The sequence below is a fragment of the Mugil cephalus genome, chromosome 18 (assembly GCF_022458985.1).
Source record: "Mugil cephalus isolate CIBA_MC_2020 chromosome 18, CIBA_Mcephalus_1.1, whole genome shotgun sequence".
NCBI lineage: Eukaryota > Metazoa > Chordata > Actinopteri > Mugiliformes > Mugilidae > Mugil > Mugil cephalus.
In genome coordinates, this window is record NC_061787.1 from 23344507 (window position 1) to 23364928 (window position 20422).

Here is a 20422-nt window from a genome sequence, read left to right on the forward strand (position 1 = left end):
CGGCGGTTTGTGAATTTGCTCTGTAAGCACTTGATATAAAGTTTGGTCTGCAATAAAACAGAACTATATCTGTGCTTACATAGAAGATGTAATTCTATCTCCATACAATATACATTTTGTACAATGATTGATGTATTTTCTATAGCAGTTCCTTAACAGCTAATCTGAGAGGTATTCAAACAGCCAGTAAATAAAAATGAAATTTGCCACATAAACATTGTACACATTAATTCATTGTAAATCTAAGGAGCAGGAGTCCAGGTTGAAAAATCAGTGTCACTCTTCAAGAATATATAGACCTTGTGGACCATAGCTTTAGTTTAACCATACCAAATGAAGTAGTATTTATGAAGAATATGTGTGTGTGTCTTTGTAGGATACTGTGAGAGACAAGGCCATAGAATGCACTGTTGGTGTGCTGACAGTTATCTGTGAAGATAGTTCTCATGAGTGTCCAAGTTCAGTAGACCTCCAGTAGACCTCCAGCCCATCTACACTTCCATCATTCTGGAGCGAGGTATCGTCATGGATCGTTTTAAAAACTTGCCTTGGGCAGTTTATCTGTTATTTGGGCTTTCATAGTCTTACATAGGTAATAACAGCTAAATAGATAAGAAATGGGGAGAGAAGAGAAGAAGGACAAGGACCCATTCAAGGAAGTTGGTTTGTTCAATTTAAGTGAACTAAAAAAAAGTGAGTACTAAGTAGTAGGTATTTAGTAATTCTAAGTGCAGTTAAATTTGTAAGTAGTCCACACAAAATGAATAAAATAAGTTAACACTAAACATGGCTATTAAGTTACATGAACTTTCTTAATTTTTTTGAGGCAACGAGTTTGCATACTTTAAGTAAGGTTAACTAATTAGATTTTACAGTGTGTAACATTAGTGTTGTGTTGCTTTGTTAGAACTGCATCATCACAGCCTAGCCTCCTGCCAAGTTGGCTTATGACTGACAGACTGAAATGAGAAAATTGGTATTTAAAAATGTTATTAAAATTGTAATTACATATTATGGAGAACTTTTACTTTTTTGTGAATTATGTCTAGTTTCTTTCAAAGGGGATGAACTTTTTAGTTTTTTTGTGCACTTGTTGTAGTCAAATATTGTAAACATTAGTGACGAACCGATTATCGTCACCGATGTTGTTGTCTTCTTAAGCTGCTTATCTCAGGCCAGCATGGTGGAATTTTGTTGTATCATATATCAGATGAAAGGTCATGATCTTAGCTTCACAGAGACCCCAAATGTGTGCATTTAAAAGATTCTGGCTGCGTCAAAGTGGCCTGTTCATTGAGGTCAAGGTGGGATTTTGTTGTATCATATATCAAATTAAAGCTCATGAATGTAGCTTCACAGAGACCCCAAATATGTAAACAAAAAACATTCTGGGTTGTCGCCACAGCCCAGTCAGTGAGGTCAAATCTGTAGTGTTGCGTGGCCCGCAGTAAATATTAAATGTTGTTGTCTTCTTAAGCTGCTCATCTCAGGCCAGCATGGTGTAATTTTGTTGTATCATATATCAAATTAAAGGTTATCATCATAGCTTTACACTGACCTCAGACATGTGCATTTAAAACATTCTGGGGGGGGTCCCAGTGGCCTGTTAATTGAGGTCAAATCCGTAACATTCTGTGGCACGCCATTAATGTTAAATGTTGTTCTCTTCTTAAGCTTCTTATCTCAGGCCAGCATGGTGGGATTTTGTTGTATCTTATATCAAATTAAAGGTCATGATCTTAGCTTTACAGAGACCTCAGACATGTGCATTTGAAGCATCCTGGGGGGGGTCACAGTGGCCTGTTCATTGAGGTCAAATCCGTAACATTCTGTGGCACGCCATTCATGTTAAATGTTGTTCTCTTCTTAAGCTTCTCATCTCAGGCCAGCGTGGTGGGAATTTGTTGTATTTTATATGATGATTGATGATTGATTTGTTTGATTTGTTTATTAAGTTTATTCGTTATCACTTCAATGTGGTTTCCCGGGCCCACGCTTACCCACCGAGAACCAGTCTGAGGGTCCCCGTACCCTCAAGCTCCCACCCCCCACCGGGGCCCGCTTGTTTTTTTTTTTGTTTTTTTTTGTAGTTGCTGATGTTGCGTGTTTGTATTTGTGAATGAATGTAGTGCATTAAAAACAGGGTGTGTGTGATGCATTAAAAAACAAGATGTAGGTTGCCATGCCCGCCGCCCGCGCGCAAGCCATCCAGGGCAGAGAGGGTAAGGGCCAGAGGCTGGGAGGAGCGAAGAGACCCCAGGCAAGGGTCCATCGGGTGCGGCCCCACAGGGACCCGAGGCCTTATTATTAGCAGGTAGCAAATATAGTCATAGTAGTAGCTAATAGTAGCTGCTAGTAGCACAACTAATGATGGGATGAGATTATGGGATGAACACAGGATACTTTATCACAATGTACAGAAAAAAAATACTTTTGTATCCAGCAGTAGCAATAGTTTCCCCAACAACAATATGTTGTCCATTTAGTTCCCATGTATAGTCAGTCTGGTGTGTATTTTCTTTGTAGTGTGTTATGTTGAGATCTTGCAAGCTTGTCTGTCCCAAAGCAACGGTGTCATCTATAGTGGGACTCGTGTGACTGCTGTGGTGTTGGAAAAGGCTGGATCTTCTTGCACCTTGCCAACCATGGATAAATCCCCGTTATGTATGCATAATGCAATTTGGTTTTCTCTGTAGCAGTTATTTCATTTCATAAATGCAACACACTATGGGCCTAGCATAGAGGTGAAAACGATATATGCAGTGTTATCTTCATTTTAGATGTCAAAGGGGTTTTGTGGCTGCCAGTGTTTTCTTTCCAAATGGCTCTTTGAGTGTTAAGGGTTGCCGACCCCTGGTATAGAGTATGGATACATTTCCAGTGATGTTTCACCAAGTTTCTAATCAGTATTGTGGATGTATGGTGACTTGTATGTAAATTGGTAACTCAACTATTTTTTTTTTTTTACTTTTTTCTTGCATTACCAGTTCAGTTGATTTTTTTTTTTTTTTTTAATGTTTCAGATCCAGTCATTTTAAGTGAATTGATTTTTGAATATTGCTGTAATAGTGGCTACCTGCTACAGTTGAATAAAAATAAGGAGAATGGGAAATTGTAGCTGTTCTTGTTCAGCTTGGTCTCATTTTTTTCATGTTCTCGTGTGTTGAAAAGATCAAATTATTGTTGTAAAGTGTTATATTACATCAAATCTAATATAGCCTACAGCCTTTTTAAATAAAATAATGCCATTAAAACAACTGATAAGAGCACATTTGGTACAGTTGGCTTGATGGGTGGCTTCTCGTGAGTAAATAATTTATCCATTAATAAAGTTGTTCTTTCCTAAGTGTTTGTTTCCCACTGAAGCACCTAGAAAAAAACGTCAGTGTGCTTGATTCAAATGGTGTATGAACAAAGGAAACTAAATCTATTTCGCACGTTTTCTGCCTTCATTTGACCCCACACTCTAAGAAGTGAAATAGTGATGTTGTTCACATTGTGTAACTTTGTTGTGGTAAAACTACTAAAACTATTACGTTTTTACATAAAAATGAACAAGGTCTCATTGGAATAACATAATAATAAATGATTTCAAGGTTACAAAACACCGAAGATCAAAGCGAACACAACCATCTCACTTAAATCATACACGCGCAGACGCGTCCTCAGACATGTGCAGTAACCATGGAGCAAAGCAAGCACACTGGCCTGCAATGTCATGCCATGAAGCCGTCTTCCTCGAAAAGATTGGTAAGTACAAACGTTTCCTTGATAATACAGTGTGAAACTGCACGTTGTGTCAACCGACAGTAAGTGTTTTCAGTTTTTATTCCCCTCGGTCGTATTTTTTGAAAGAGTTTGAAAAACGGTCACTGCTAACGTTAGCTTAAAACAGCATGTGACTAATGTGTTTTTATCGGAGATGCTGCTTTGTGTTAAACATCTTTTAAAGTTATATTGAGGAGGAAAAAGTGTGTTTTTTTCCCTGACATTTTTTTCTCTCCAAATAAATGAGTTTGGTGTGTGCCATTGACATATTTGTGCTACTGTGAAGTGTAAAACTTGCATACCGTATTTCACCAAAAAAAAAAAAAAAACATACGGCTATTCGCTGAAGGCCTTTATTTGATTTTACACAGACCTGCACCAGGTAATTATTGTGATGACAGTTGTATTTCACAACTCCAACTCACACTTTTTATTTTTCTTCCTTCTTACGTTATCATTTGCGTTCTATTCTCCTCCATGTTGACCTGTCCTCCGGTGTGTGAAGGTGGGGCGTTAAAATCGCGCGCTGCGAGTCGTTCTCACACTTCCGTTGTTTGTCAAAATAAGAGTAAGTCGGTCATCTAAGATTACGGTACATCCTTTTCTAACGTTAGCTACTTCTCTTATTTTGACAGAAAACGGAAGTGCCAACTGTTTACTTCTGCAAAAATAATGCAAATAATCGCCCCGGCGGTTATTCGGGTGGGCGTTCAAAGAACCAGGCGGCTATTTGCGGCCCAGCGATTAATTGGTGAAATACCGTAGCTGTTATTTCTTGAATTCCTAAATAGCCAGATGATTTTCTTTTTTGCCTGTTTACTGCATCCCTAAATATTAAACAGAAAGCAGGAGTGGTCTTGAACACTGTTTAAAAATTCATATTTGAAATTTCATATCACATTTTAAAATCTAATAGATAATCTTAGAGTATACTAAAGTTGTAAATTTTATGAGGCCTGTATTACATGAAAGAGGTGTTTGTTTGTTTCACCTGATAGATGCAAAGCCAGTGGCTTAAATGTAGTTGCAATAAAAATCATAATTTAGCCTACATCCATTAATTGCTTTTGGTAAAAATATATACAGGTCCAGTGCAGTTGACTCAGACTGGCTCAATGTTTATAACTGGTATTTACTTTGTTCCATATCTGTTTTATAAGCAGTACTAATTACTGTCTCTCTTCTGTCTAGGCTCTAAATGTGGAGGTGCAAACAGTGAAACAGCAGGTAATTTCTTAAAATACAGTATGGTAAAATGGTTCTCAGTTATTAAAACTCAGTCACTCCTAAATAAAGTGTTGCAATGCTGAAATTCATTATGATGAGATTTATGAAATTCATCGAGATTTGATTAAAAAAATCAAGTATTTCATTAAGTTTTTAAAAAGTATTAAAAATATTAAGTATTAAAAAAAAAAAATTTAAATTATTATGTATTTTGTTTTTGTTTTTCAGAATGAACACAAGATGCCTGCATCACTGAGAGTTGTACTTGGAGTGGACAACGCATCAGAACTAACTCTGCCCAATGGGATGCCTGATTCAGTAGAGGCTCTCAAAGAAGAAATTAAAAGACAATTCAGCTTGTCTGGTAGTTTGAGACTACAATATAGAGACACTGAATATGACAATGAGTTTGTGAACTTGACAGAGACCTCAGAAATCAAAGACAAGAGCACTGTTAAAGTTATTAACTTAACAGATGAGTCAGACACATCCACATCTCAACCTGTTTCAGGGGGGTTAGATGACAGTGTATGTATGTATCATATATTAAAATAAAGGTCATGATCTTAGCTTTACGGAGACCCCAGATATGTGCATGTAAAACATTCTGGGGGGGTCAGAGTGGCCTGTTCATTGAGGTCAAATCTGTCGTGGCACCCGGTAAATGTTAAATGTTGTTCTCTTCTTAAGCTGCTTATACCATTCCAGCATGGTGGGATTTTGTTGTATCATATATTAACATAAAGGTCATGATCTTAGCTTTACAGAGACCCCAGATATGTGCATTTGAAACATTCTGGGGGGGTCAGAGTGGTCTGTTCATTGAGGTCAAATCTGTAGTGGCACCCGGTACATGTTAAATGTTGTTCTCTCCTTAAGCTGCTTATACCAGTCCAGCATGTTGGGATTTTGTTGTATCATATATTAACATAAAGGTCATGATCTTAGCTTTACAGAGACCCCAGATATGTCTGGGGTCTCCCAAAATCCATCAGGGGATGTAGTTTAGTTCTTGCCATTTTGTTTTTGAAGATTTTTTTGTTGTTTAAAATAAGATAGAGAATTAAAAAAGGTACCCTACAAAACTGTGGATAGGGTATGAATAACGCTGCCATTCAAAATTGGTCCTCCAAAGTAGAAAAAACTAAAAATGTACTTAAAAATCCCTTATTTAGGTTCAAAAATAGAAATAAAATAGCCTTGCGTCGACGTTTCGAGTTGTATAGCTCTTCTTCAGGACGGGCTTACAAGAAAAATGAAGAAAATTGGTCCTAGGATGAGCAGGGAGGGACACGACCTTCCTCTGCGAGCGTCTGACGTGAAATGAAACGAAAATGTAGAAAGGCGCTCTTATAGCGCTAAAATGAATTAGGACTTTCGATCGTCTTGTTTTTTAGAGTGAATGCATAGATATAATGAATTGCACAACTTTGCATATAGTTTTAACAAATAATACATATATGAAGTATTTAAACTACTTTTTAATGGTTTTTAATGGATTATATATAGTTTTTAATGAATTATATACAGTTTTATTATAAGTATTATTTAGATTATAAGGTAAGTATGAAATCAAGCCATTATGATGTTATTTATGATGAAAGGTAAGTATTGTAATGGTTTTAAATATTGTAAATAATTTATAATGTTTGTTTTCTTTTTTTCTTTTCCAGGTGAAGAGGATAGGTAAGTGTTTATAGGTAAGTAATACCACAATTTGCGTTGGGCTTGTTTATATTGTGAATTATTTATAATGTATTTTTCCTTTTTTCTTTTTCCAGGTGAGAAGCCACTATTGGGGTTAGGGTTAGGAGTGGGGAAAAGGAGAGAGGGGTAGGGGAAGTGGTTAGGGTTTGGAAAAGGGATTGGGGAAGGGGTAAGGGTTAGGGATTGGGGGAGGGGGTTAGGGTGGGGGATCTGAGCCGGTCCTCTCTAAAGAGGCCCCGGAGGTGCACTGTCCTCGTCCCAGGTTGCGTCCCGTTATTTTTTTAAACAAAAATAATAAACAACTAAAGGAGGGTGTGTCTGGGTGACGTTTCGACCCTTCCTGGGTCTTCCTCAGGCCTACGACACACTACAAAAGCACTAGAGTCAGGTAGCTGGAAATGATGTTGACTCGCCGAGCGTCAGAGCAAGAATGAGCCCTGTGCTGAGTTTCGTCTCTTTTATACGCTCGGTTCGCAAAATGTAATTCTCATCTTTTAAATTCTCCAATTAATTCATGAACTCTTCTCTTCTATCATATTAACCCCATACTCACCAAATCACATGAAATATAATGAAATTAAATGGAATTCAATACAATTAAAACATTTTAATGAAATATATTAATAAAATACATTTAAATTATTTGTAAATAGTTATTATAATATTTTTTAATACCCCACTCGATGCCAAGTTCTGATTATCTACGGGATTGTACCATCTAGTCCTACAAGCTCAACTGATAATCTGGAGTAATCCAGTGACTGCTGTGAAAGTGCAGCTGACAACAAGGGAAAGACCATGTGACGGCTTGGAAAGACAGCTGACAGGAAGGAAAGACCCCAACGGGGCTGTCATGGACTAGCTATTCATGATGGCAGGCTCCGTCGCTTCATAAGTGCACAAAGGCCACCCTCATTGCTACGAAAAGTCCAAAGAGGAAAACACCCCTAGAGTTTGCGAGAGCGGGGGCGGAAGATAACTCATCGAATGACAACCCGGTAACTGACCCTGGAACGAACACGACGACGAACCAGATAATCGGCACAACACAAGCACCATCAGCTGAAGGACAGGAATGTCAAGTATGTTGCTGTGGCTGGTCCAAGGTAACATCCTTCAGAGGCCTAAAAATTCATCAAGGGCGGATGAAGTGTTTGGAGAAAGTGAGGCCGGGACCTCGCATTGACCAGTATCTCTTGAGAGAAAGGTCAAGTCAGGCGAGTGAAGCTCAGCGGCAGGATTTACCCCACAGCCCGTCGAGCATCAGTACCCCAGTGGCTGAAAGTGATTCAAGCACAACATTAGAGAACCTGGAACCAAGCCACGTGCAACCTGCTTTGGAGAAGAACATTCAAGGCCACAGACCTCATGTGAAGTGGCCAAAATCCAGCAGCAAGAAAGAGTGGGCAACAATCGATGCAGACCTGATCGAGATCCTCGACGGAGTTAAAGGAACAGTGGAGAAGAAGCTGGAGAAAATCGGCGATCTGATCTACTCTTATGGAGCAGAAAGGTTTGGAACGAAAGACACGGGAAGGAAGAACAAGACACCAACATCTCCTCCCGAGTCTAGAAGGCAAAAAGAAATCCAGCGTCTAGTCAAAGAGAGAAGAGTCTTGAGGAAGCGATGGAAGAGAGCCTCATTGGAGGAAAGATCAGGCATTGACCTCCTACATTCAGACCTGAAGGGACGCCTGGGAACACTGCGGAGAGCTGAAAACCTCAGGACTCGACGCAAGAGGAAGGAAAGGGCGAGAACATCTTTCTACAAGGATCCCTTCAGATTTGTCAAAGGACTCTTCACAAAGGAAAAGAGCGGGTTACTTAAGGTGCCAAAGAGGGAATTTGACGATCACCTGAAAACGACGCACACAGACAGCCAAAGACTGGAACAGAGGGAAATACCACCAGACATGCCACCATTTCCTCAACCAAAACATCAGCTGGACGACAGTCCCCCAAGATGGAGTGAGGTCGAGGAAGCAGTGAGGAAGGCACGGGCAGCCTCAGCTCCAGGACCAAATGGAGTTCCATACCGGCTGTATAAAAACTCCCCCAACGTCTTACGCTTTCTGTGGAAGCAAATGAAGGTGACATGGACTAAGCAAAACATCCCAAAAGCCTGGCGAAGAGCAGGGGGAGTGGTGATACCCAAGGAGAAGGAAGCCTCAAACATCGATCAATTTCGGCAGATCAATCTGCTGAATGTTGAAGGGAAGGTCTTCTTTAGCATTGTTGCCAAAAGGATGACAACGTATCTCAAGCAAAACAACTTGATTGATACGTCTGTGCAGAAAGCTGGCATACCTGGTTTCTCAGGATGCTTGGAGCATACAAGCATGATATGGCACCAAATCCAATCTGCCAAACGCGAAGGAAGAGACCTGCACGTCGTATTCCTCGACCTAGCCAACGCTTTCGGATCGGTCCCCCATTCTCTCATTTGGACAGCCTTCAGTTTCTTCCACATCCCCGATACCATCATCAATCTGGTCAGAAACTACTTCAAAGATCTGCAATTCTGTATCAAAACGCCAGAATACACAACATCCTGGCAATCTTTAGAAGTGGGAGTAATGGCTGGATGTACCATTTCTCCACTAGCCTTCACCATGGCAATGGAAGTGATCATCCGGGCTTCTAAGTGGGTGGTGGGAGGAGAACGTCTGCAATGTGGACAGCGGCTGCCTCCCATTCGTGCCTACATGGATGACATGACCACTTTGACCCCAACCATCGCATGCACCAAAAATCTGCTGGGAAAGCTGCATTCAAACATCTCATGGGCACGGATGAAGTTCAAACCCAGCAAATCCAGGAGCATATCCATCGTCAAAGGAAAACTCGTCGACCAAAGGTTCCATATCGAGGACACACCCATCCCGTTGGTGTCAGAGCTGCCAGTCAAGAGCCTGGGGCGATGGTACAACACGAGCCTCAAAGACTCAGACCAGAGTGATCAACTGAGGGAAGAAGCCATCAAAGGCCTTGTCAGTATTGACAAGACCTTGCTCCCTGGCAAGTTGAAACTATGGTGCCTGCAGTTTGGGTTGCTCCCCCGTCTGATGTGGCCCCTAACAGTCTACGAGATCCCTATGACCAAAGTCGAGAAGCTGGAGAGGACAGTCAGTTCATACATCAAGAAGTGGCTTGGCCTCCCGCGGTGCCTCAGCAACATCGGCTTGTATGGACACGGTGCCCTAGAACTGCCCGTCTCTAGCCTCATAGAGGAGTTTAAATGCACCAAAGTGAGGCTGAACATGACCCTGACTGATTCTCAAGATGATGTGATCCGAGCGGCTGCTCCCAGACTGGTAGCAGGAAGGAAATGGATCCCATCTGAGGCCGTACAGCAAGCTAAATCTGCTCTCAGGCATGGAGACATTGTAGGACAGGTACAGCATGGAAGAGGTGGGTTTGGACTTGCAACGAGTCGACCCACATGGCACAAGGCAACATCTACCCAGAGGAGAAAGCTGGTGGTTGGCCAGGTGCGGCAACAAGAGGAGGCAGAGAGATGCGCAACGGCAGTCTCACAGTCCAAACAGGGGCAGTGGACTAGCTGGGAAAACATCGAGCATCGGAAGCTCACATGGAAGGATCTTTGGGTAATGGAAGGAAGCCAAATTAGCTTCATCATCAGAGCCACCTATGATGTTCTTCCCACGCCCAAGAACCTAAACCAGTGGCTGGGAGAAGATCCCTCCTGTGCACTTTGCCAAACTCCTGGAACACTGCGGCACATCCTCACTGGCTGCAAAACCAGTTTGTCCCAAGGTCGATACACCTGGAGACACAACCAGGTCCTACGACAACTGGCGATCACCCTGGAAGAAAGGAGAAGCACCACCAACGCCCTCCCTCCACCAATGCCCAGACACTCGAACACCACCACCTTTGTAAGAGACTCTGCCCGAGACTGGAGGATGTTGGTTGATCTTGACAAGAAACTCGTCTTCCCGCCTGAGATCATAATAACTAACCTCAGACCAGACCTGGTCTTGTGGTCAACCTCCCAGAAGTCTGTGTTCATTGTTGAACTAACTGTGCCATGGGAGGCTGCAGTTGGTGAAGCATATGAACGCAAACAACTGAAGTACGCTGACGTAGCAGCCGAGGCAGAGCAGCGCGGCTGGCGTACGCAGGTGCTTCCGGTCGAGGTCGGATGTAGAGGGTTTGTTGCCACGTCCACAACCAAGCTTCTTAAGAGGATGGGAGTCCGAGGACAGGTGTTCCGCAAAGCCGTCAAGTCACTGTCAGAAGCTGCAGAGCGAAGCAGCAACTGGCTTTGGATCAAGAGAAAGGACCCCAACTGGGCTGCAAAATGAATATGGAGGGGTAAAAGCGGAGAGGGGCACTCCTGGGACGCCAGGTGTCGCCGTTGAGCTCTCTGGAGGTGTCGTGGGCCTATCAATGAAACACCGGTGAAAGAGAGTGCCCACCTGATGACCTCAGTGAAGCTTTTACCCCAACCCCACTCGATGCCAAGTTCTGATTATCTACGGGATTGTACCATCTAGTCCTACAAGCTCAACTAATACTGTATTTTAGTAAATCAGTTGTATTGTTATTTATGATAGTCCCGCCCCCCGTATTAATTATTCAAATAGTTACTTAATCATTTTTTAATCTTCCCAGAACCCTAATAAAATGTTTTTAATTCTTTTAACCCCCTCTCCAATATTAATTCTTAAAGTGAATGTAAATAAATAAATTAAAATCAAACCAAGATTAGGGTTAAGATGGAATAGGGTCACACAATGGGGTAAGGGGTAAAGAATGTGATTAGGGTTAGGGCTAGAAAGACAATATGGTTAGGGTTAGGTAAAAACAATAGGGTTAGGGCTATAATTAAACAAAGTGGTTAGGGTTAGGGCCAGGGTAGAATAGGGTTAGGGTTAGGGCAAAACAATAGTGTTAGGGCTATAATTAGACACAATTGTTAGGGTTAGGGCAAGGTTAGAATGTGGTTAGGATAAGGGGCTGAGTGCCACTTTAAAAGTCGCGGCTCATTTTTCTGTGAGCTATATCGCCCCCCTCCGCATCGACTGGTAGTGGTCCCGTTCCGATTGGAGCATGGGAATCCTTTGATCTTACAAAGTCGGGGGCTCATTTTTTTCCTTAGGTGCTCATTTGTTAAGACTGTGGTTACGCCCCCATTTGTGGCAACGCGGCACCCACGGGTACTTGAACCAAGTTTCTAGGACGTTCCCATCAAAAGTTATGAGCAAGTGAAATTTCCCCATAGGAATACATAGGAAATTTGCAAGGTGGGATGCCAAAAAATGGTCCAGGGAAAGCATTTAGGAGCGCGTTTCAGGCCATTTGGAGTCGACTGAAGTGGTTTCTGGGAGCACTTTTTTTGGCTCAGACACTTGGCTTGGTTGGCTGGGTCGGTGGGTGGGAGGTATCATGGCCGTGTCCAAGACGTCCAGGGGGACGGTATTCATTCATCATATCATTCTGCTAATCCTCAGAGAAGCTCACTATCATCCTGATATGTCCGTCAGCATATAAGCATACAAAGCATACAATCTCCAGTGCCTCATAGAGAAAGAGGCTGCTGGTCATCCCATGTGTTGGCCTGGCAACGAGCCTGCTGTCATTCAGTTGGTATTCATAAAAACCATGAAAAAATGATTCCATGGTGGGCTCATTTCTTTTGAGCTGGTAGAAAATATTGATATTCAGAAGCAGAGGAGGCCATGAAGACTGAGGCACATGTAGTTTATGGAGCTCCACATGTCTGATACACAGCACTCCAGGCCATGAAGACTGGGCTTAATGAAATCACGACAGCAGGTGTAGCTTAGCTCAGATATTCAGCACTCCAGACAAGAGACCCTTACAATGCTGTTCTACTCTTACAGAGAGTTTTTTTTCTTTTTTTTATATATATATATATATATATATATATATATATATATAAGTTAATAAACTATCTTCCCAGGCTATGTGAGCTTCTTCAGATTTAGTGGAATGCCAAATTCCTACCATATTTCGAACTGCCTGCTTTGAACTACTCAGATTGATCTATTTAGTTTGACTGAAACGTGGCTGTAGGATGATGAATATGTCAGTTTAAATGAGTCCACGCCACCCAGTCATAGCAACTATGAGTTTCTACGTGATTAAGTGCTTAGAACAGATAAAGTCATCATATTAGATGACTTTAACATCCATACTGATGTTAGCAGTGGCAGTCTTAGCTCTTCATATATGTCATTATTAGATTCAATTGGCTTTTCTCAGGATGTAAATGGATCAAGTCACTGTTTCAATCGCACCTCAGATCTTGTTCTAACTTACGGCATAGAAACTGAAGGTCTGACAATATATTCTCATAACTCTCCTTTGTCTGATAATTTCCTTGTTACATTTGAATTCACAATATGGGATTACACTGAAATTAGAAAGACATTTTGTAACTAGATATAAGGAATTAATTCCTTCAGTATTTACCTCAGTGCCTTATATCAGAGATGTGGATGCCAGCAACCACAATCTAACTCCAACACAAAAAGATTATTTTGTTGATAGTACGACAGTATCACTCAGTACAACTTTAAATCCATTTGCTGCTCTGAAAAAGGTGATAAATCGGAGGAGGGTAGCTCCATGGTATAATTCACAGTCATGTAGTTCAAAGCAGGGAGTTCGAAAGATGGGAAGAATTTTGCATTCCACTACTTCTCACATAGCCTGGAAAGATAGTTTAATAACTTATGAAAAAAAAATCTCTGTAAGATTAGAGCAGCATATTATTCTTCACTAATAGAAGAAAACAAGCACAACCCCAGATTACAATTCACCAACCTGCCGATGAATCCTCTTATACTCTCAAACTGCAACAGTTTTTCCTTGCCACCGTTGCCCTCAGGATTGCTATGGAGTTTTTTTTTTTTTTTTTGAAAAGCATCTTGAGACAATTTGTATTGTTATAGGCACTATATAAATAAAATTGAATTGAACTGAATTGAATTGTTAAGTATTCATGATGTTGTTTATTTGGATTATGTTCCAAGGGTGTTATGACTTGCATCATCCACCATATTTGTGTGGAACATGCCAGAGGCAGTGGACTCTTAATGTGTCTGCTTTGTACACACTGGACCTTCTTAGCTCCTTTCAGGAACTGAATATAATTTCTCCCGTCTTCCAGAAAGGTCGTTGTAACGTTAATGGAGCACTGCACAAGCGTGGAGGAAGAGTAAGTATATTTGTTCTTCATCATATTAAAAAGCTGTATTTCAGCAGACAACATCCAAAAATGTACAATTCTCTTTACCTTGTAGTGTGGACATATCAAGATACACTGCAGTGCAGTTTTCCTACTCTTGGTTTGAGGAAACCCAACTCTGCTGTCTTGAATTCCCCTGTCCAACCTGCCAGTCTGAAATGTTGCCTGTTTCTGTTGATGGAAATTTGTATTGCTTTAGCCAAAGTGGAGGGTGCTCTTTTTTCAGTGTTTTTGCTAATTAATTAATTTATATTCTTATGTGATTAATAGATTTGTCTATTTTTCATTCTTCCTCAGGCTCTGCTTTTTTGTCTTTGTAGCAAAAGACAGTGAAGTTGCCATATATATCATTCAAAAAGCAGTGAAAATGGAAGTTATATTCATAATGTTACAAATTAGCTGTATCACGGAATTGTTACTGAAATTGAATTAAGAGAAACTGACCTTTTTAGTGGACCCCATTGCTTTCCTTTTAATTTACATTTGTGGTCTATGTCACAGGCACAGGGAAAGGAAAGTGTAGGAACTCCCAGTGGACAGCAGCAAGGGAGAGATCCAAGAAGGCTTTGCAATTGGATGAGGAGGTGATGGAAGTCACTGCATGCAAACCTCAGTTCTTTGCCATCAACGTAGCTTGCAAATTTTGGCCCTACCTCAGCAAAGCTACCTGTGTCCTTCCGGCCCTCTAGGGGCTGTCAAAAATGAAACCGTTCCTCAGTGTGATGTATGCAAGAGCTCATGTAACTAAGTGTGAGGTATTGTTAACATTTTTGTTTCACATGTGCATTGTCAATGTTTACAAGAGCAATATTAACATACAATTTAAAGTTGATGCATAACAATGGTATGTAGCCTTTTGCGATATCAACACTCATAGATCAAATGAAGTGGTAGGAACCAGTAAGGAGCCTGGACAAAGGTTGGTGAGGAGGCGTAGCAAGTTATTAGCTACCTATCTTGTTGTGCCCTGATGACAAAATATGTCAAAAGCAGCTGATTAATCCATTTGCCGTATTTTTGATCCCTTTGATTAGACTACATTTGATATACTCATCATTTGTTTTCAACGGCACGTGTGGACATGCTTGCATGCACTGGGGTGGAACCATAATAAAAGCACTTTCCACTACATACATCTGTATTGATGGTTTTGTTGTGCCCATTTGGTGACATTTGCTGTTCTCTTGCCTTGTTAATTCTCGAGGGCTTAAATCTTATTATTGTATAACACTGTTTAAGACTTAAGACTCCTGGACTAGACTGCAAGGTTAGCTGAGCTAAAAAATGAGCTACATTGCCCAGATGAAATGACAAGTGACTGAATGAGCAGAGAGTAGAGTGCAGAGAGTGCAGGTAGAATATTTTACAACCAAGCTGTATTAAAAGGGGGTTCTAAAACAAAGTCTTACCTTTCTTTCAAGTCATGTGTTCTGTCAAACGAAGGGCTCTGCTCTCATTCAGTACGTGGACAACCTCCTCGTTTGTGCACCCACAGAGGAACAGTGCCGTTCTGACTCACTCTCCTTGCTGCGTCACTTATCTGCAGAAGGACACAAGGTAAGTCTCTTAGAACCTCAGTGGGTAGACTGTGAGAGATAGCTTGTCAGCTGAAAGAGCTCTGCTGGCCACCAGAGACATTGTGGCGTACTCCGATGTCACTCCTATGTTCCCTCATGCAATAACTCTTCTACTTAATGATCAGACATCTTCTCATTTCTCTGCTGCTCGATTTGTCTGGTACCATCCAAATCATCCAAATGTCGAATCATCCAAATGTCACCATTAAAAGATGCAACACACTGAACCCGGCCTCTCTCCTCCCCCTCCCAGAGGATGGAGAATCACATAGCTGTCTTGATTATGTTAACCTTGTTTGCACCCCCAGGCATGACCTGAAGGATGAACCAATCCCCAATTCTGATCGTATTCTCTTTGTAGATGGTTCTCCTTCCAGCAACCAGCTGGGAACCAACTGTGTTGGTTATGACGTTGTGACCAACACTGCTGTCCTGGACTCTGGACTGCTCCCTTTCCACTACTCAGCACAATCTGCAGAACTGGTAGCACTCACAGCGTGTAAACTCTCAGAAAATCTCACCTGCACAACCTATACAGACTCACGTTACGCATTTGGTGTAGCGCAGGATTTTGGTTGCCTCTGGAAACACAGAAACTTTCTAAAATCATATGGTTCACCTATTCAGAACCACAAACTTGTTTTGGACCTTTTAAACGCTATCCTGTTCCCTCTGCGGTTGCCATATGCAAATGTGCTGCTCATACCAATAACGCTGACCCCGTATCTAAGGAAAATGCAAGAGCAGATGGAGCCACTATTGACGCTGCAATCCGTCAATCGCCTCCTTCTTTTTCTGAAATTTCCATTCTCTAGTGCCGCAAAACACTCTGGTCTCTGTCTGGCCGCACTTATTCTAATAATGTATGGACAGGTCAAGTCAAGTCAACATGTAGTTGTATAGCACATTTAAAATGACAGCAGTCGACCACAGTGCTGCATATGGGAAGGATAGAAAGTTTAATGAATCAATAAGAATCAGTTAATGCAGCAGCAGCAATAATAGTTTGATAAAACATCAATAACAAATAGCCTAATAAAATAAATATAAAAACAAACACAGGGAAAACAGTGCAGGTAGTCATGAAAAAGATAAAAAGTTAAAAGTCAGAGTGAGAGACAGGGTCAGGATAAAATCAGGCTGAATTATAGGCTAGGTGGAAGAGATGGGTTTTGTAAGGAAGATTTAAAAGTCTCCAGGGACTGGGAGGACCGAATGTGGAGGGGAAGGCTAATCCAGAGCCTTGGTGCGGCCGCTACGAGGGCTCTGTCACCCCGAGACCATAAATGAAGCAGTGCAACAGGTCAGTGATTTCCTGAAAATTGACCTCAAGCAACACTGTTCTTACCACCCAGCCAGTGGGGGTGCAGTGGAGTGTGAAAATGGAACACTGAAACAAAAATTGGTCAAATGTTGTGAAGAAAGTGGTCTTCAATGGACCACAGCACTGCCACCTGTGCTTATGTATATGGGGATGAGGAAAAGAGCCAGAACTAATTTGAGTCTATTTGAAGTTCTCTTTCCAGCCCCACCAGAAATGGGACATGGACAACCAGGAAAGGGTTTCCCTTCCACAACTCTTTGTGAAGATTCATGGACTGTTCCAACTTTCGCTCACAACCCACATGTGGCAGAGTGGCAGAACGAGCAATGGGGATCAACGCCAGCCACAGCACATGGGTCCCAACTCCTGTTGAGCCAGAACCACGAAAAGAAGCAGATGACAATGCCTGTATCCCCAACAGAGAATCACCAGCACACACTGGATCGGACACACAACCGTGTCCGGGCAGCATTTTTTTCATGTGTCAGAAGTATGAAGATATGTATTAAACTGTATCTCAGGGTAACATGGTAGATGTAATTTTCTAATACTAGGCATATTTTGTGATCTTTAAATGATCAACGGGGGGAAATGTGATGGGAAATTACATTTTTATTTTTACATCTCTCATATAAGCTGTCTATATTTACTTATGTGACCTTTTAGCACACACAAGTTCAAAACAAGTGAAAATATGGTGAGCAGAATTTCACCGAAAGTTCATAATAAGTGCAACATTACATTATATTTTCTATATGTGCAGACTGAAGACCTTGACTTTGCTTGCACTTCCTCTTGACCTTCTCACCTCATTTCGATGAAGAAGTAAGAATCAAGAAATGGAAAGCACACTTTCACCAGATCCATGTGGAACAAATGAGTGTGGATTATAAAAGTTGTTGTCACCTCACATTCGGGGTGTCATGCTCCCTGAGTTTTACTCTGTGTGTGTCTCCTTCCGCGCAGAATATTTGCAAATAAACCCTCAACCATGATCACAGAGTTTGAATCATTACTAACTTCTCAACAACCCTCACTAGTGGAATTTTTCCACAACACCTTGCCACAACGTCCCGTGAGGGGACAGTTCAATAAGGTGAATAATTTAATGATAGAAAAGGTGAAGACAGAGGTCCATTCATTCAACTTTGAGCAAGACATGTGAATTGAATGTACAGATTTTTGAGAATATCGATCACAGACTTTTTTGATAGTCTTTGTTTAAACTGTTTCTTATTTTAACTACTTTCAGTCTCATTATTAATACCACATTAAGGTGTCGTTTCTTAAAGTTAAGTTAAAACTTCAATTTGAATTTTAAGTAACTGAATCTTAAATTAGAGCTTTTACCGCAGAACTTCTATTAATTTAAAATTTTCTGTCTAGTTTTGAGTCTAATTTTAGTCTTTCAGAGCCAAGAACTTGGTGCTTATTTTAAGAATTCTTGTCAAGCAAACAAACCTCAAACTCATTGCCAGATTTCTTTGCTTTCTATTTGAATCTATTTCAGCTTTCTATTAGACTATTAGTTTCAGACCCAGCGCTATGCGCTATGCCTGAGCAGAAGTAGGTGGTGCCTAGTTTTGGAAAATATCACCTTGTCAGCCTTTGTATCTTGAGAACTAAAACACAACAAAAACTAAATTAATAAAACATACACTGAAACAGCTACAGATATGGTACAAAATGTTTCAGAAACCACTCTCCCTGAGCTATCACATAGGTCAGAGTTAAAACTCTAACTTCCTTAGTTATTGATATATTGACATTTCCTTTGACATTAAAACTGCTGATTAATGACAATCATCTAGCACAAAACTTAGTATAACGGATTGCTTCAACCTGGCGGATATAAGAACAATGAAGACGATGTAAAGCTACTTAGTGAAGGGCAATATTCAGCTGTACTGCACGAGAACCGTCACCTCCCACCATAAATAAGCTTGAATGATAGCAGGGAGGCCTTTATTGCAGGAGAAACAACATTTTCATGCTCCAGCAGAGGGGCGGCAGATGGCGAGAAATTGATACTGAAAAGGTGCTTTTCATCACATTCAGCACAATAAGTCACAAAATGAGTTCAGTTCCACTAGTCTGACACTTTGTGACACTCTGTGCAGAAAACGACTTCTCTCAGCGAGAGAAAGCGTTTCTTGCACAGATGGTAAAAATACTAACGGGCATCCAGCCCACACTCAATATTCAGCTGTACTGCATGAGAACAGTCACCTCCCACCACGAATAAGCCTGAATGATAGCAGGGAGGCCTTTATTGCAGGAGAAACAACATTTTCATGCTCCAGCAGAGAGGCGGCAGATGGCGAGAAATTGATCCGGAAAAGGTGTGCCTTTCTCGGCCTAACAGGCGCACGGTGAGGGCCCCTGTGGTCTGGAGCAACCGCGTGCCTGAAACAGTCATTCTGAGCATATCAAGTCACTAGGAGGTGCTTTTCATCACATTCAGCACAATAAGTCACAAAATGAGCTCAGTTCCACTAGTTTGACACTTTGTGACACTCTGTGCAGAAAACGACTTCTCTCAGCGAGAGAAAGCGTTTCTTGCACAGATGGTAAAATACCAACAGGCATCCACCTCACACTCATTATTCAGCTGTACTGCACGAGAAACCTAGAAAGGTCTCAGTGTTGAGTTAAGCTGTCTTAGACCCAGCGCCATGTACAACAGAACTAGGTGGTGCCTATTTTTGTAAAGTTTGACCTTTTTAACCTTTGTATCATGAGAACTACAACACAACACAAAGCGAACCCATATAACATACACTGAAACACTCACAAACATGGCACAAAAAACAAAAAAAATATCTTCTGCCTGGTGAATATAAGAATATTGAAGGCAATTAAACATCATTTCCTTAAGTGACACTTACTCACAATAAGTTGTCCCGTGAAGTCAAACCTCTTTGACTTTGGACAGGTTCCTATTTGCTCAATCTCTTTGGCCCAACAGGCCTCAGCAACACTCTGTGAAAAGGCCCCTTTAGAGGACCTTTGACCTTGCAACTTATCTAAAACACAATACCACACATTGGTGGGACAAAAACATTCTGAATTCGCTGGAGCATCTCTCTGAAATGTATCAAATGAACACATTTTGCTTTATATTGCGCTTTCAGTAAAAGAAAAATGACAGTACGACAGCATCACTCAGTACAACTTTAATATGCCCACAGACCGTTTATTTTGGTTCAGGCCGAGTTACACAAACTCCTTGTATTTAGCACTACATTTACGCCCATGATATTCCTGGAAATTTCTTAAAATATTGATTCAAGATGTCTCCAACGCAGCACTATTTGTCATACACAAGCAGAAGTAGGTGGTGTCCTATTTGGTAAAATGCTACCTTATTACACTTGTATCTTGAGGACTAAAACACAACACAAACCAAAACTATGGACTGAAACATCCACCGACATGGCACAAAATGTTTTGGAAACATCTCTCCCTGCATTATCAGACAGGTCAGAGTCAAAACTCAGTTTGAGATATATCCACGTTTCCTTTGTCATTGACATTGTGGATTAATGACAATCATGCACCACAAAACTTAATATAGTG